Source organism: Zootermopsis nevadensis, unplaced genomic scaffold, assembly GCF_977971745.1.
Source record: "Zootermopsis nevadensis isolate Lab colony 2312 unplaced genomic scaffold, Znev_1.0 Znev_ptg000001l, whole genome shotgun sequence".
Taxonomy (NCBI): domain Eukaryota; kingdom Metazoa; phylum Arthropoda; class Insecta; order Blattodea; family Termopsidae; genus Zootermopsis; species Zootermopsis nevadensis.
Window position 1 is genome coordinate 14,645,963 of NW_028259133.1, and position 17,520 is coordinate 14,663,482.

The 17,520-nt window shown below is 36.2% G+C and overlaps 1 protein-coding gene across 3 annotated transcripts in view; it reads right to left on the reverse strand.

Annotated features, from left to right (window-relative positions):
* LOC110829673 (CUGBP Elav-like family member 3) overlaps positions 1–17,520 on the reverse strand; it is a 443,424-nt gene that overhangs the window by 414,685 nt on the left and 11,219 nt on the right. The window contains exon 1 of one of the 3 annotated variants that reach the window (XR_002543036.2): positions 15,876–16,709. The exons of the other annotated variants lie outside the window; for them this stretch is intronic. The gene's annotated coding sequence lies outside the window, so the exon portion shown is untranslated. Of the gene's footprint in view, positions 1–15,875; positions 16,710–17,520 lie in introns of those variants that run through there. 3 annotated transcript variants of the gene reach the window in all.

Genomic DNA, 17,520 nt, shown 5'->3' on the forward strand with positions numbered 1-17,520 from the left:
TGGCAAGTTAAATAGAGTTGAAAAGTGAATCAACTAAGTACAGAAATGAGTCAGTAAATTTTGCCATTATTAATTATAGTTCATATCAGTCTGACATTACACAGTAAATTGTATGTAAAAGGTTTTCACAAGAACTTCTTGTATTTTTATACGTCGCCTTTAAATGTGGAACAGTGAATACAGAAAAACCGCTATGAACCTCACTGGACGAATTATCCTAGGACAAACACTCAGAGATCGATACTTTTATCGAGTAAATAAACAAAAACACTAACTCTTCTAGAAACTTGTGGCGTTTCAACACAGTTTATTGTAATATAAATCACGTGCAGAAAGCACATATAAGTAGAAATGACCGCTAACATCCTACTGAACACACTCTAGCATACGGAGAAAAGAAGAAAGACAAATGGATCACGATTGCACGCAATGAAGACATTCTTAAACTGTTTTTTCTAAACCACACACACACAGCACATAATTTACGAAAGCGCCATTTTAATCTGCGTATATTATGTTTGTTGTCGAGGAAAAAACGATGATTATACAAGCAAGCGTTCCTGCCATGTTCATCTTCACACGGAATTTCAATATAACTTTGCCTATATATATTGCTTATCACGACATTCATAAAAATGACACAGATACTTGATAATGCCCAAGGTCATATTAGTTTAGGATATAGATGTGCGAAAGCCGCTACAATCTATTCCCGTTTGTTAAAAAAATCCAAATTCAATCAAAGTAAAAGATATCCATAACTATATAAATGCTGATTAGTTCCAAATAGACAAATTCCTATCAGACGTCAAGCAACTCCACGATACCTACGTTCTATATAAGTTATGTCAAACACACTGAGTTTTTGAAGCATGCCGAAAGAATTGCAACTTTAGCATTATTTTATCAGCATCGTTTTATTAATTAGTATGTTCTTTTTCTTGTAGGGCCTATTATACATGTCCTGGTAAAATTTTAGACTTTACGAAATTCATAATAGTGAATAAAGTATACAAATAATACTAGAAAGAATGGCATGTTCACATGACTCGATCAAGAATATCTAATTAATTAATGACCTTCGCCCTAATCATGTTCTGAGCCGCTCTATGCGTCACGTTATTTCAAAACTAGAAGACGAAACAAGGTCTTCTAGAACTTAGTTCCTTTGCTTCGAAGCACATGTGCAATAGAGAAGGCCATGCATGGATTTCCTACGTGCTCTGACTAAAAGGCTGTGTTCCTTTTAACCGGATAGAGGAGCTCTGCTGTGATATATTCTATTAGAATCTAGTCACAAATGCTATTGGCATCATGTCCGTATCTCCACAATCCCCACGACTCATATTCTCTCTTTCCTCGTCCTGTTACTTCATTTGGCATGGCTGATACACTGCAGAGCATGATTTTGTTTCCTATACGGTATACGGTGCTCGAGACAGAAATATATAGCTACACACTTTTTATTATTTTATATTTTTATCATCCTCCCTTCTAGGTCTGGTGCTGACGTCCGTTACAACCTGCATAAAACTCCCTTTACCATTTCCTCTCGAACATTACTATAAAATATTCTGTTTGTTAAAAATTTTAAATGTGTGTTCTCCTGTACTGTATACGGGAATGTTTCAGGGGTGATAGCGCGAAGAAAGAATCTAGAATTACTGGAATGTCGTTCATATTCCATGATTTATAGCGTGAATTAAAGGAAATAAGCTTACCACCTCGTGCAGTGTCAAACGACAAAGTTTCAGTTTGAGAGAATTCATCCTAAGAGACGAATGACAAACAGGCCACGTGGTAAGGCTGAAGGACTTGTTTCTGTGAACATTTCTACGTTTCCCTTGACCAGTGGTATATTATCTAGCACCATGGAGCCGCGTGGTGATCGCTTTATGTATTAGACGACTGCAAAAGCAACTAAACGAAACATTTATTGTTTTAATATAATCATGATGTGGACTGAATTCATCCAGCTCATGATAGGGGCATGAGAATGTGAATTGGAGAGAATTTTTTATGCCAAACAGACAGCTGTGCTGATGGATACATTCAACACGATAAAATCACAATTATTTTTTAAATACAGTAATAGCTGTATTCTTCACTCGACTGACTTCCGAAGACATGTACAAGCTAAGTCAGAGAAATATTAAGAATTCTATCGTTGTCCTAGAACCTAAATAACGTGACGTTAATAAAAGAAAATAAAAACGAAAAGAGAATAAAGAGTTAAAAAGAAAAGGTGGCTGGAAGGGAAATATCAAAAACAGACCAAAACAAAAGGTAATAAAAGAGCAAAAGAAATTACTAAACTAAAACACAAAAGGGCAAAGAATTAGTTTGTAATTCACATTCCATGACAACAAACGACATAAATTATTTGGTGTTCGGTAAGAAGGGTGCAAGTCAAAATGCATGTTATCTACAGACTTACGACCTTCTTACGGAGCGGCACAGAATTAAAACTGCAAAAATATGTGTGTGACTGAGTTAGATGTCTAGTACGACCGTGTACTGGGCACACAGCTATGAGGATCCGCCAGCGACGTCAGTGATTGAGGTTAAACACGTCTGCATCATGAGACACAGACGGCCAAGAATATGTTGGCTGCTACTGCCGCATCACGCGGTGCCTCAAAACTTAAGCACAGTTACTACGAGCAGCAATTGGTTTAAGATGCTCTACAAGACCAAATGTAGTCTAACGAAGATCTGAATGTGCATTCCGTACCGGAGGACACAGCTTCCACGTGCGTTCCGTGCACCTTCTCAATCTAAATGCTTCAAACTGTATCGTACATGTACATAAAATGTATGAGTATAATATGTTCAACCTAATTTAACTGATTGCTCTGATAATAAAGAATCTAAATTAACAGTTTGCCACGTTCTGTTCATTGTACTTAACAGAAAACTGTGAGTAGATAAACCCATAAAATAAAGTTCCAAGTGACCATTATGTCTGGTTACAACCATTAAACTTGTGCACCGCGTCCAATAATGTAACAATAGCCTTCCGAATTAGTACCAAATGGTCATGTGATCGAATCCCACTTAGGTAATTTTTATTATTGATTAAAACTTTAAATATGTTATCAAATAGAATTACTATTTTGTGGATTCCAATGGCATAACATCATACCAAATTTAATCAAATTCCGTCCGATGGTTCTAGAGTTTGAAAGTGCGGACAGAAAATAAACCGATAGACACTATCAGACATCTTACATGAGTTCATTTAAAATCTTCGGTTTAAACATCATCCAAGAAAACACTGCAACACGAAGCCATGTGCATATTTCATTGCCGTTGAAGTAAGTAATGAAAGTGTCAATGTTGTTGTTTTGTATTACAATGCCCTTGGTAACTAGCTACAGATTTAAAAATCTTCACTGCCGTCAGAATTCGAAATCTCACACACGTAACGAAGGCTAGCGCAAGGACTCTGCCACTAGCCTACCGAATCTCCAGTAAGGATTGACGCTCCCAGTTCAAGTCGTAGTTTTTATTCAAGTCCATTCCAATACTGGGTACAGTTATTTGGTCATTACTATTCATATTTAACAAATATGTTTCCAGAACTCATAGAATTTTTTTTAAAAAACCCTCACTGTGAATGGACACATTGTTCAGATTATCTGATTCTATACTTCCATTTGTTACAGTTCCTTTATGTGACACAACATTACAATGACAAGTAATACAAATCTTTATGTATTTTCTAACGTAACTTATATCAGAATTAAACTGACAATACCAACTCCATGAAGTACAGTGTCCAATAGTTATCAATTAAGTCAAAAGAACGACAATTGTTATGACTAATAGTGCAGAACGCATTCTCCCGAGGCGATTAGAAGTGTAAATTCTCATGCGTTTTCTGGGACAATAACTTAAAATGACCCACAACTTCTTTTTTCCACGTCCTTTGAAATCTAATTCTTCCATAACCATCATGTCTTTCGCCGCTATATAATCTGCTCAGTTTAAAAGGCACCGTTGAATAAAGCAACAGTTTTTTTTCGAAAATGCAAGCATGTAAATGAACATTCAAAGCGCACGCCAAGTATCAGTCTGCTTCTGCTTGTCTGACGACGTTTTTCGGATCAATGAATGAAAAATTCTAACTTCATATCGGTTCAACATGGAGATATGTATTTCTCAATTCAGACCCACACTGTCATTACAGTCTATCTCTACGACACTCTCTTTCGTTACTACTAACTTTTATATTTGTCCCTCACACGAATGGAAATACGTAGATTCCGGATGATGTTCTTATGGGTTTGGGCGCCGTGTATAATCGCTGGTTGACGCCAAAGTGTCGGAGAAACACACTGGTTCCATCTTCAGGGCTGAAGTGCCAATGGTGATGACCTGATGAACGAGGCCTCTCTAAAACGTCGGTAAATTTCGATCAGACTACTCCGCGCAATAACCCAGAAAACAGCTATTTTCATAAAGTAACAGTTTTTAGAAAAAGTTTCAGATGTTTCGGTGAAACACAAATTTTGAAGTTGTACGAAGTACAGTGATACCAGCACTAAGTATAACCCACTCATCGCCTGCGTGTTCATTGCTGTTGGAGACATCTACCAGACTACACGGCTCAACAATCCAGAAGACAGCCATCTTCTGTGTTGAATTTGTTTGAATACGCTGTCCGTCAGCACCACGCAGAAGCCATGTTGTGTAGTAATGATAAGTTGGAAGAGAAGAAACAGATATAAAGTGTAATAAAATAAAGAAACTTTTGAAAAGGAAATATACATGGAAACTGAAACAATATCAGTACCAACTGTCCTCTTGTCACTTCCTAAAACTCAGGCATTCCAACTGCAGAAGTCACTTCAGCGCTAGCGTGCTACAACTGGTATTACGCGTATCGGGGAACGTTTCACAACCAGGAAATTTAACCCATTAACATTTCAGTACTCCAGGCATGTCTCTGTACTGTCATTTTATTTAAAGTTTAATCTAGTGTCGTAGTCACAGCAATGGAATCAGAAATGGACCGCTGGGAAATACAGATACGAGATATGACCCTCTTTTTAAATCCTTGATAGTATAGGCGCATTACAAATCATGGATTCACCACTTCATCTCAGACGAGTTACGGAAGACTCTTTTTCTATTACTTCTGCTGCACAGGCGCCCTTATTTTGCATCGCACAGCCTATATGTAGCCCCTTATTGATCAATCTTCAGATCGTTGAAGCTGATATCTACATCCACACCTCAAATCCACACACAGCCCCCCCCCCCCATATTCAAATTTCTCTGCCCGCTTAAGGGTGTTTGGAAGCCTTCATCATATATTATTGTGGAATAACACTTGATGTGAACTAAAGAGATGGTACAGTCATTGATTTTTATTTTTGAAAAGTGAAAGAGAATGGGAAGATAGCAGATATCAGGCAGGATTTAAAAAATCCTGTCCTGGGATAAGCTTGTGGCTCACGTGAGTGCTCTAATTTCTAAAACAGAATTATAGAAATTAAAATATGGGAAGTAAAATGTCAACAGCGGAAGCCAAACTACCAAACGCCGCCCACAATACTAGACCTGCATTTTATTTACCTACTGCACTACGAAAAATTAGAAGGTAACGAATCTCTCATGCGTAAAATTTAAACATTTTTAACATAATTTGTATAATTTATTTTAGTGAGCCTGAGGGATCTTAGAAATGGCATTCTTAATACACTTTATTTACTTTTACCTTCTCAAGCTACTTTTAAACAAATCGTATAGGCGATATTTGTCCAAGTTAGTTATAAGTGCAGGACTCAAAAGAACAGTCAAGCACAGTAAATAAGAACGATGATGTACTTGCTTAGTTTCTTAACAAATTTTTGCGTTTTATTTTATTTTCTGACACACTGCCTGAAAACTGGTATTTAATAATAGGTTTTTATGTACTTCCTCTCACTTTCAAGGCAAATAATATGGAATTTATGATATATATCGATGTATGAATCAAATACACCAGGTTATTTAACTCTTTAATGCAATGTGGTAACTATATGTACCACCCGCTTTAACAATCAACAAAGCTGCATACTGCCAACAAAATGTACTATCAGTTTCATATTGTTTTCAGAGTAAACAGCGATTATTTCCTTAAAGGGCATTAACCAAGAAATCTTTGTAATGGTGAAGAGTTGTGTTTTATTCGCGGTACGGACTGTATTTTTAAATATTACTAACCGAGCTTCGGCTATAAAGCTCACTTCTCCCCCGACCAATTTCCTCTTTACAAATTCTACTCTTCTGCTATACTTCTTATCTTTCTCTCTCGGCTATAAAGGGTTTGTTTAGACTTCTATAATCTCAAAGTATGGCTTATTTTTTCTCGATTCTAATAGATGGTATTTTAAGTTCTTGTACAGGTAACTACTGCAAATAAGCATATAATTCACAAGACCCAATGTTCAGTCATTCCATTATCAGCAAAATATTCGCCACCCTTTTAGTTCACAGCAAGTATTATTCCACAAAAATGAAACATTTTCATCCGAAAGTCTTAAGGGAAGGAGGAACTTGAGCGACATAAACACAAAGAGATGATAATATTAAAACGTATATTAAAACACGATATGAGGATCGGCTGCATTTACTTAATGGTGAGTGGGAACCAGTGGCGAAATCTTGAGAATGTGGGAACACAACAACGAGCTCCTTGAAAGTCGTGGAATTTCTATCCAGCTGAGCGACTATTTGTTGCCTGGGATTATTTTACTATTTCGTGCAGAGTTTTTATACCCTCTGTACGTGGCTGTTATACTGCTCTATTATAATACAACAATACGCATACCAAATATAACACAGGATTTCCCATCTCGCTTTTTTTTTTTTGGCCATCTCCCAGTACGTATAAGGATGGTGTGGAGGCTGCAAAATTCCACCCTTCCTTGTCTCATGCAGTTAGGCGCATACCCCCTGCAGCAATGAGGAAGGTTGGTTTTGCTTTTCCTGCCTGTCTGATCGACCCATTTTATAACTAAAGGGGTAGGTTTTAACGTCACCCCCGCTCCTTGTCTCCACCAACCCCTCCAAACCTCTACACGTATTAGGTGGGGTGATTTCTCTTACTCACTGAACGCTTTTCTCTCTCTCTCTCTCTCTCTCTCTCTGTAAAGTTGCGAAAGCTGTTCATAAGGGCGAAAATCGTGTGCTGTGAATTTTGGGGACAGAAAACTGAAACTGATATCGAATTCGATGAGGCAAAAGAAGTTTGTATAAGATACTACAGAGAAACGCCGTCACTGGAAATTCCAACATTGAAATACAAAAGCCTACTAAAAAACTATCATCATCAAACAATATGAAACGGATTGGGATCTAGAAGAAGACAAAACCACCAGAATGAATTTCTATTTGCTTAAATCAAATTTAATTGCACAGCTAAAGTTTATGCTTCTTTCTATTCGCTTGTTTGTCGAAAACATGTTCAGAAAATAGAGCAGCTTCCTCCGACAGAAAAATTTTAAGCTATTTGAATTGAAGATTTTACACAATTATAGCAGAAAGAATGAATTGATGTTGAGACACAAAACAGCAGCATAGCACCACGTCACGGTTGATAAAATACTTTTTTCTGTACTAAACTGTTCACATCGTTTAGTGAACACATCAGTTTAAGTCGACGATACGGACTTTACAAACCGTCTTAACAACTGCAGAAAGATTTTTGCCGAAGCCAGGTGGAGGTTGCTGTCATAAAATGTCGACCAATCATTATCATCTTCCTTGCATAACAAGTTAAAAATTTATACACAAACTACAAAAGGCCACCAGCCACTAGGGTCATTAAATTTTAAGTGAGGCAGACAAGGGTAGGAAAAAGGTAACCTACAGGTTCTACATTTCAGGGCGTATCATTACTGCCTGTCAGAAATAAACCAGAAAAGAAACCGTGTTCTGCCTATTCTGAAATCATTTATTACTTATTAATGAAAAGACATGAACGCGTAAGTATTGATAAACGTTGGAAGAGAAATAGACTAATAATTATACAACAGAATAACTAAAAGCAGTTTAAATATATTGATTAATTGGTTATGCCACTCTCTGTGGTATTCCCTGGGACATTGAAATTCCTCCATCTAAAATAAATCGTCGTTCATAAATTAGGCCTATATACTAACGGTAAACAATTAAATATGGTGGCCTTAAAATCAACCAGTGGCTAACTTTATAAGTAACAATGTAATAAATTATTGTGTGTTGCAACCAATATGATTCTAGATCTGCCACATCGCATTACAGTTAAGTACGCTGCTAATAAATTGAAGTACTGAATTCAGAATATGATAGTAATTATGAATTATACTATTCAAATAACATATTTCAGAATGCGTAAGATGAAACCTCAATGATAAAAACATCAATGAACATCATAAATCAAGTAGCGAGTTAATAAAACGCGCGCTGGCCAATTAACTGAAACAATCGAATTTCGTTAATAAGCAGATAAATGTATATATCATTTTGGGATATTCTGTATATGGTTACCGAACGAAATAACATTGCTCCGATATTATGTTGGTAACTTACAGAAAATCGAAGCTTTCCATATTAATTTGTATGCGGTTGATGATTACATGCGTAAATAAAATTGTGAACGAACAAGTCATGGCTGTAAAATTTCCTGTGCCTATGCGCCCTGCCATGAAAATCCACACGAAAAATTATTAAAAAGCTCTACGTATCCTACACTTCAGTTCTAGTTGCACGATTCCTATTAGTAAATAACGAACTCTGTGGAGCAGAGTCCTTCTGCAGAAACTATTATTATAGTTACTCAGCTAGAAAATTAATTCCCCGACTTTTATGGAACCCGTCGGTTCCTTACCACTAACCTCTTAAAATAAAGACTGGTCATCAGGTAATACAAGAATGTAAACTAATTTTTAGAGAACTACGTTTCAACTACAGCTTAATTAAGAATTGTTGTTAAGTCAACGAAATCAAATTTAACTTCCCAATTACTGTACAAATTGTAAAAAAAGTTTTATAGATTGCTATTACATTAGATGGGCCATATTCTTAATAGTTCATTAATGGAACTTACAGCTGTGTAAGTTCCAGCAAGAAGCAACACAAAGAAAGCAGGGAGAAAAGGAAGGAAGGAAGTAGTCCTTAAAAGGAAAGAAAACTGTTATTGTTACGACATGTTTTGAGTATCATTGCCATGGTAATAGAGCCATGAACATGATCAGCCATCTTAGATCGTCCCTCTCGATACAACAAAGGGTCATTCCGAACAGGAAGGAAAACAAAGAGTTTCTTTTAAGTTCACTTTCGAGACCAATAAAGTCGCTTATTTCCGTTGTTTGGTTTCTTGCGTTTAATGTTTCTTTGTCTAGTAATGTTTAAAAGGGAAGAAGCTTTTAGCCATGTGTAGTTAAGATGCTAAGATGCGGTGATGCAGCTCACAGTCTCTGAACTTGGAAACAATCGAAAGAGCGATAATAAAATTGTTACTAGACGTCTCGTGTTATTCGACAGTTGGTAAGACCCCTTGAGCGGACTGAAGACCTCCGGCTACACAGGACATACGACACAGAAGGACGAGAGCAAATATCCATGCCTTAAAGAGGATTCAAACCCACAATCCCAGTGTTCAAGGACCACTGTGCACGGATAATGTAATAGGTATGAAACATGCCTACTGAAGGATAATTTAAATCCAGTGGGCTCAGTGATGTATTAAAAGCGGCGAGAAATCTATAAAAACTTAATGGAATACAAACAAAAAAATTACCGGACCGCAGGGCGCTACAACTCAAAAGACAGCCATCTTCGTAATCGCTGCCGTGAGATCATCAGAATGCAATCGCAGCAGCTGACAAAGAGAGAAAATTATTTGCTCGTGAGCTCGGTCCAATAAGAGAGATTATGGTTAATTTGACATGGAAAAATTATAAAGTATGCAAGTTTATCTGATGTTCTGTATGGGTGTTAAACTTGGTTTCTCACATAAACAGAAGAACATTGAATGAAGGTGTTTGTGAGCACGGCGCTTTGGAGAATATCTGGACCTAAAAGGGATGAAATGCATAATGAACAGTTCCATAATTGTACTGCTCGCCATATATTATTATGATAATGAAATTGGAGAGGATAAGATAGGCGGATAATGTAGTGCGCACGAAAATAAGAAATGCGTACAAGAGTTTGGATGGAAAGGGTGAAGGTTGGAGACCACTGGAAAGACCTTGGCGTATATAAAAATAATATTAAAATGGATTTTATGGATATACGTTTAGAAGCTGTCGACTAGATTAATCTGTCTCAAAATAGGAACCAGTAACGGATTATTATGAAGACTATAATGAACCTTTAGATTCAAAAAATGCGGAAAATTTCTTTGTCAGCTGAGTTTACTTAACGCTCCACAGAGTTAGTTAAGATAGCTATTCCCATGCCAAGTTCACCTCCAGTTTTCCTCATTTTGTGGGCACAGAACTAGATGCATTTGTCAAAGCACCTGCTATGTTAATGTCAGCCTAATACTCTTGTGTTTACATAATATGAATGGATTATTCAAAACATTTATAAGCGGCAATATTTAACTAGATATCTGAGTAGCATATATGTGGCAATAATACTCGTAGTTTCAAATTGCGTGCGTTTTCAATTATGTTTCGTAAAATTCTTATACGAAATTTGAAAGTCGGGCAAGTTAACTGCAAAAGTTTCTCTTAAAATAAGGATCAAGCTCTATATTTAGCTGCCAAGTTCCTCTATGAATGATAGAGTTGTTTAGAAATAATTAATTTGTTCATGCATCACGCAATTTCCTTTGCTTATGAATATCTGATGCAGAATACAAGACAAGTATAGGAACCCTGCATGTTAACTGGCCTTAATTATTTAATGTAGCTTATTATTCCCTGTGTAAAGATAAGTACATTATTTACTATTCCTGATTAACGAGGAGCTATGAGTTCAGAGCATTATCTCCAGGAATATATCTGCTTTAGGCATTTTATTAACAAAATAAACGTCTCAAAGTTTCATAAGTAGTAATCTATGCTACAAAACTGTTTGTTTTTTACGAAAGTGTGAAAAATTGATAAAGTATTTTGTTCCCAACAAAATTCGTGTGCTGATATTAAAAAAGAATATTAATTAAGAAAAATGTGACAGCTTTCTGTGATATGCAATATGTCTCGTAGACGAGTTTACCAGACAAAACGAAGCAATAATTCAAAATATTGTCATCTTAACACTCGCCGCCGTAAGAAACAGAAATCTCAATTAAGAACATGTACACAATTTGACTTTGTATCAAAAACCTGGATCCCAGTACATAAAATCAAACCACACGAAACAAAGTTCGGTCTAAAACGTGATATTCTAGAAAAGCAGTGTTTTGATTATTATTCTTTAGATTCAAATACACACAAAGACATTTATCCTTAAAGCCATTAAGTAAATCAAGTTCGTTGTGTGTATGATTTTATAAGCGTTGCTAATTCTCAGTAAACAATGTTAAATGTGATAATACTTAAACTAAACGTGCAAAGCCCTTAACAAGTTGCTACAACAATATATTCACCACTTCGTGTTAGTTGGTAATGAACAATACAGTTTCATTTACAACAGGACCCACTATCGCTTTTATCTGATTTTTAACCTTTTTCTAAATCACCGTCGCATAACCCGAATGAAATGGAAACAATAAAAACAAAATACTCTACATAACAATCGAATATAATGGAGCCCACAGAAACACTATAATAGCTTCAGTACAAAAACGAGAAAAAATAAAACTCTTTGTGTAATTAAATAATTTGAACGGATATTACTATGCACAGTACAGTGCTAATATTGTGTCTTCCATCCTTATGCATACCACATTCCACAGTCCGGCAAAACAAATCTGCATTACGACTGAACAATTTTAAAACAGGATATCAGTCTTCTTCCTCATTGAAAAACGTTCAGCTCAGCAAAGGCACATCAGTACCCAGTCGAAAATTTATAAACAGCAAACGCCCTATATAGATGTCTGTAGAGCGAGCTATGCATAATTTTTGACGTTAACAACGCATAGAACAAAATAATTTTATGCAGAGAGAGTAAGATAGTTCGCAATTAAAGCTATGTTTCTATAAAATTATTCACGTCACTTTTAAATTTCCATTAGACCATGAAAAGCCGAACTACTGTTACAAGGATAAATACTCAAAATAACATAATAGATGTTAAAATATCTAAATAGCAATTTACGAATCAAATTAACTGGTTGATTTATAAACTACCGTACCGGATTTTAAAAGTCACAGACATTTTAAAGTAGTTTATATTAATACAAAGATAATATATAGTACCGCAAAAATGCACTCTATATCATTATGAATTTACTGTATCGATACATCGCATAGGATTCTCATGAAGGACTCTGCCCCATGGAGTTTTTAATTAGCTCTAACTATAGCAATAAATACATAACACTTTAAAGCCAATCACAGCTTTCTTTAAAAAACGTAAATTAAAGTTATTTTAAGTTTTACAGATATTCTATTCCACAGCCCCCTCAACTACGATGAACACTTTCCTACATTCCGCCTGCCAAAGCCACTTGTATTTGCGTGTAATTATTAGTGACAGCTAGAAGGAAATGGCACTGTTGCACAGAAACGGTTGAGCATTGCATGACTATATAAAGTAAACTTTAGCACTGATTTCGTGATGGCCATTCTTGAATCCTTCGTAACAACACTCTTAGGTAATTTGCTGACTCAACGTATTCCCTCTGAAAATACAATTAACAAATATGTAATGAATATGGTAAGACATCACACGTCACTGGGTCCTCAATTTGGGTAAGCAAAAACAGTAAAACCAAGTTACTGTTTAACGATGATAATTATATGTTTCATAATTTGTTTAACTGCGTGATCCGCATCACCGCCTGGGTGACTCATTCTTTGTATATTGGAATTACAATTCCACAGGTGAAATTACCTGAGGATTCCAGACACAAACCTTAGAAGAGAACAGATAGGAATTTAAGAACTGCCGATTGAAACTGTTCCTTTCACCTTTCTGTAAAGTGTCCAACGCATCGTTTGCTGTTTGGTTTGTATTGAAAGAGCAACTTTGAGTTTTGGGTTTCATGCAAGCTTTCAAAGATTCTAGCCATGTCGATTCATTTTATTTATTCATATATACTATTTTCAATTCTTCCCTAAAATGTTAAGTGTTTTTGTTCCGTCATGCTATATCCTATTGCCACAGAGAACCATTTATATTATTTTACATTAATATCACTGTCCGTACTGCAATACAACTATCCTAAGTTTCTTAGTTTTCAAATATTTTGTTAAAATAGCATTTGCTGTCAAAGGTTCATTTCGTCTAAATGCGTACTTTGAGCTGGAACTCTTTACTTTAGTTACTGATTCGTACAATAAAATGCGAAAAAAGTAGAGTTATATCTGCAATAAATTAACATAAACGCAAATGAGGTGTGCAAAATCACCAAAACACCAAATTAACACTTGTATACTCCGGTAGAATTCATCGTCCCATAGATTCATTTTTGGATGTATGTATGCATATATACATTTGTCGTTCTTGCAGACTTTTAACTCTCTTTAGTTTATACCCATACGCATATTTTACAACCCTGAGCAGTCAGGAACGTGCTAAAATAAGCCTTACATTTTGTGTTTTCTGCGAGCTCACTCTCCTTCTGAGAGTTTTGATCTATTCGCGTATGGACGTAGTCAAAGTTACAACGAACCTAATTATTCACGTCACAAGAACGGCGCAAAAGCTAACCCGTTCATATCCTACACATATAAAGCTGACAACGCGGTATTTCAGAAGAGGTGTCGGAAAGAGTTTCTTATCGCTTTATAGTGACTATTTGTCTCACTCAAGAAGATTTCTGCCACGAATTTCATGACCAAGTCTTCGTAACGCAGGACGTCTAGATGACATATAACGACTGAAGAGCATTATAAATACGACAGAACTGCTGCTGAAGAGTTTCCTTAAAACAGATCTAACTCAGACATGCACATATTTCTTAATAGACTTTCCACGAATTTTTGTAAGTAACTTCGTAAAAACTCCACGAGTTTTAAAATTCCCTGATAAGTTATTGTTGCATTATTATTAATTTTCCATCGCAAAAGTGTTCGATTAATTACAAGGCAGAAACTCGATATCGCAAAGCGAAGTAACCTGGACTATGTTCGTCTATTTCCGACTCCAGAACTTATTTGTAATATTACGACAGCAACATGGAAATTTTTTCAATGTGCACAAAAACCGAAACTGATGTAGATCTGTATATCCTAGGGCCAAAACTGAAAAAGAAAGTCTAAAAATATGTGAATAAAACGTAAAATAGCATAAATGGGGTATAATAAATTTTAAACTTCCACTGACCCTTAATTAACATTTTGCAGCTCATTAATGGTGCACCACAGCAAACAGCATTAGCAGACTCGCATTAAACACCACAGATATAATGAATTAGCAAGCAGTTTCATTTGTTGAAACAGATGGGCACCAAAAACCGAGACAGCAAACGGCAACTGCCTTGCAGCAATACATACCAAATTATTAGTGCCGAGGTTGAAGGACCAATTATAACCAATTATAACATTTCTCTTCGTCGCAACGTTCAAACGGGCTCTGGGTTCCACCTATCCTATCATCCAATGGGATTCTGGTGTTTTCTCTTCAGAAGAAAAGTGGTCGGAACGTGAAGCTAACCATTAACCTATAGACTTTAAAAATTCGGGAGGCTATACCTCCACGCCGCCATACATCTGCAGTCTGTGGTGCTTAATTAAACATTAGGGAAAATTCTATTTTACATTCTCTGATAAACTATAAAAATTCCATAATAGGCTGTTGAGAACATTTGTGCCTTTGTTAGAGAAAGTGTGATGGAGGAGATTACACAACTAGAAATTTCATATTATTCTGCATTAAATACCGTTGGAGTAATTAAATCAAGGAAGATGACATATGCGGTTAAGTATTCCACAGGAAGAAACTAGAAAAGCACACAAACTTCTAATGGGACAATCTGAAAGAGATAGAAAACTAGTGACATAGGAATAGTTGGGTAGATAATAGTAGAACGTATCTCTAAGAAACATGTCTTTTATATGATTAATCTGGCTTATGATAGAGCCTTATAAACACGAAAATTGTGAGCTATCGGTTTGCATTAAAACCTGATCAACGGAGTGATTATAAGATACTCAAGAAGAACTCTGGTACAATTAGGGCTGCCAACCAAGCGCGTCAAAACTAGCATAGTCTTAACATAACGGAAATAAAAGTAGTGTTCTGAAGTGCAGTTCGTTATTTATAGTAAACTGTGCACTTGACTGGTACGAAGACCGCATTGTAGCCACGTACTACGAGTAGAAGATGCTCGCAGTAAGGGGTGTGTGACAGTTGTTTCCGTTATTACTGAGATATACTGACTGTTCAGTCTTTCTCGCGGCTTTTGTATGGGAGCTGCTGGCTGTGGAGAACAAGCAGCCACACGCGGCAAAATCGATCGTGGACTTCGCTTCGCCCGTCCACGTTGTCGCTGCCCGCACACTTGCTCAGTCCATGTTGCCAGCATTACACCAGATCTTTCTACTATAAAATCTGCTGTACTCAGTAACCAACTCTTCGCTATGTCTTAATTATAAAATTCAGCATTTTACACATCCTCGTAATAAAACACACAAGGAAATTACAGTTAGATATAAAATTCAAGGAACTACCAAATGAAATAAACAAATTATTAAATAGGTGTTAATTAACAAAAAACACTTGTTTACATATTACTTTTAAACAAAGTTACTGTTAATCAGACAGATATATTTCTATTTTACCTGGTTGATTTCTTAATAGATATGATTCTGTTCCTCTGTTGTTTGAAAAACGTCGATAACAGTGGAAAAGATGATAATGAGCTTGAAGGATAAATTTCACAACCGACGTCACAACATTGATGCAAAAATGTTTATAGATTTCAAAATAATTTACGTTAAATGTCCGAGATAGTGACGTCAATTTAACCTACGTCAAGATATGTGAAAACTCAGTTTTTACACACACTCTTAGTGACTATTAGTCAGCCGTTCTCAAGTCACCCACGCTTGACCTTGACCTAACCTCACTTTGTGAATGTTACCAACACTGGTACTCTCGTAGGTCAAAGTTCAACACCCGGGGAATACGTCAAGTTTTCTGCGTAACCGCGTTCCACGTATATGCTTGCGCACTAAATTCAATACACCTATTAACTTAGCGGATAATTCATTTATATCTGGAGCTTTATCAAGTATATAAGTAACGTTTTGATTAAAAATTCAAAAAACGCAACAGTATCGACTGCAGAAGACGCCAAATATTATGTTCGTACTAACGATAAACAAACTTTAACATACACAACCGAGACAACGTAATTACATGAACTTTCTTTTGTCACAATAACAGTATTTAACAACAAAACGTTTTAGGTTTCGAAACAACGTCTTCAGAATATATTTTGACGATAACAGTCCTCTTCACCAAAACATTTCCGAAAAAAATTGCTCGTGAACACCAAAAAAGTAAAAGTAGTTCCACGTCCACGACAGAACGGTATTTAAAAAACCAAAGTCAGCACGCTCGCCCTACACAACCATACAACTGAGTTCTACTCTTGACTGGAACACCAGAAGTTCGCGACGACGCCCGCTAGATGGCTCCAGCTCTGGTAGCTATGGCGACCGCGCAATTCCAGTGGTCCCTCCTACCATTATATAAAAAAAGAAAGCTGAAAAGCGTGCATCTCTATTGCGTCTGTGCAGAGGGGACTGAGATGAGTCCAGAGGACAGAAAGAAATATGGATATGAGGGAGGTGAGAAAGAGGTGCATGTAAAACGCGTGGTCCATAGAAATCAGTGTCGCCGTTCCAAAATGAAAAAAACGCGCGAATCACATTGCGTTATTAGTCGGTGTTGAGAGACTGCGCAATTGGATCAGCTTCTATACGTCGTCTTCCGAATATCAATGTCTATATGATATTAGGTTTTTTGAAACGCTGCTACAGAACTACGTTATTCTTGTATTTGAAACAATACTGCATAAAACTATCACATTTAATGGCGTAATAGAAGCAAATAACACTAAATTACACTTTTATTTGGCTTCTTGTTTAAGGTTTCTTGACTATTGTTTCACTTTGTCTTAAGAACCAACGGCCAATTAACTTCTAAATAACTGCTATTTGCAGTTTCATAATTTACATGCAGAAAAAACATAAGTTTATCGACATTTGTACTTAAATGTCGTCTATGTTAGATTTAAACAAATTACAATGCCAATAGTTATAATAACAGCAGCAGCAGCAGTAATAGACTAATAATTAATTTATTACTATGGTGTAACCTTTCTCCATTTTAATGGAACATGAAAACCTTATCTAGCATATTTAGTTTTTCTACAATCTTTCGCTATCCTCAGATACCGTTATCCAAGATCAAGTAACA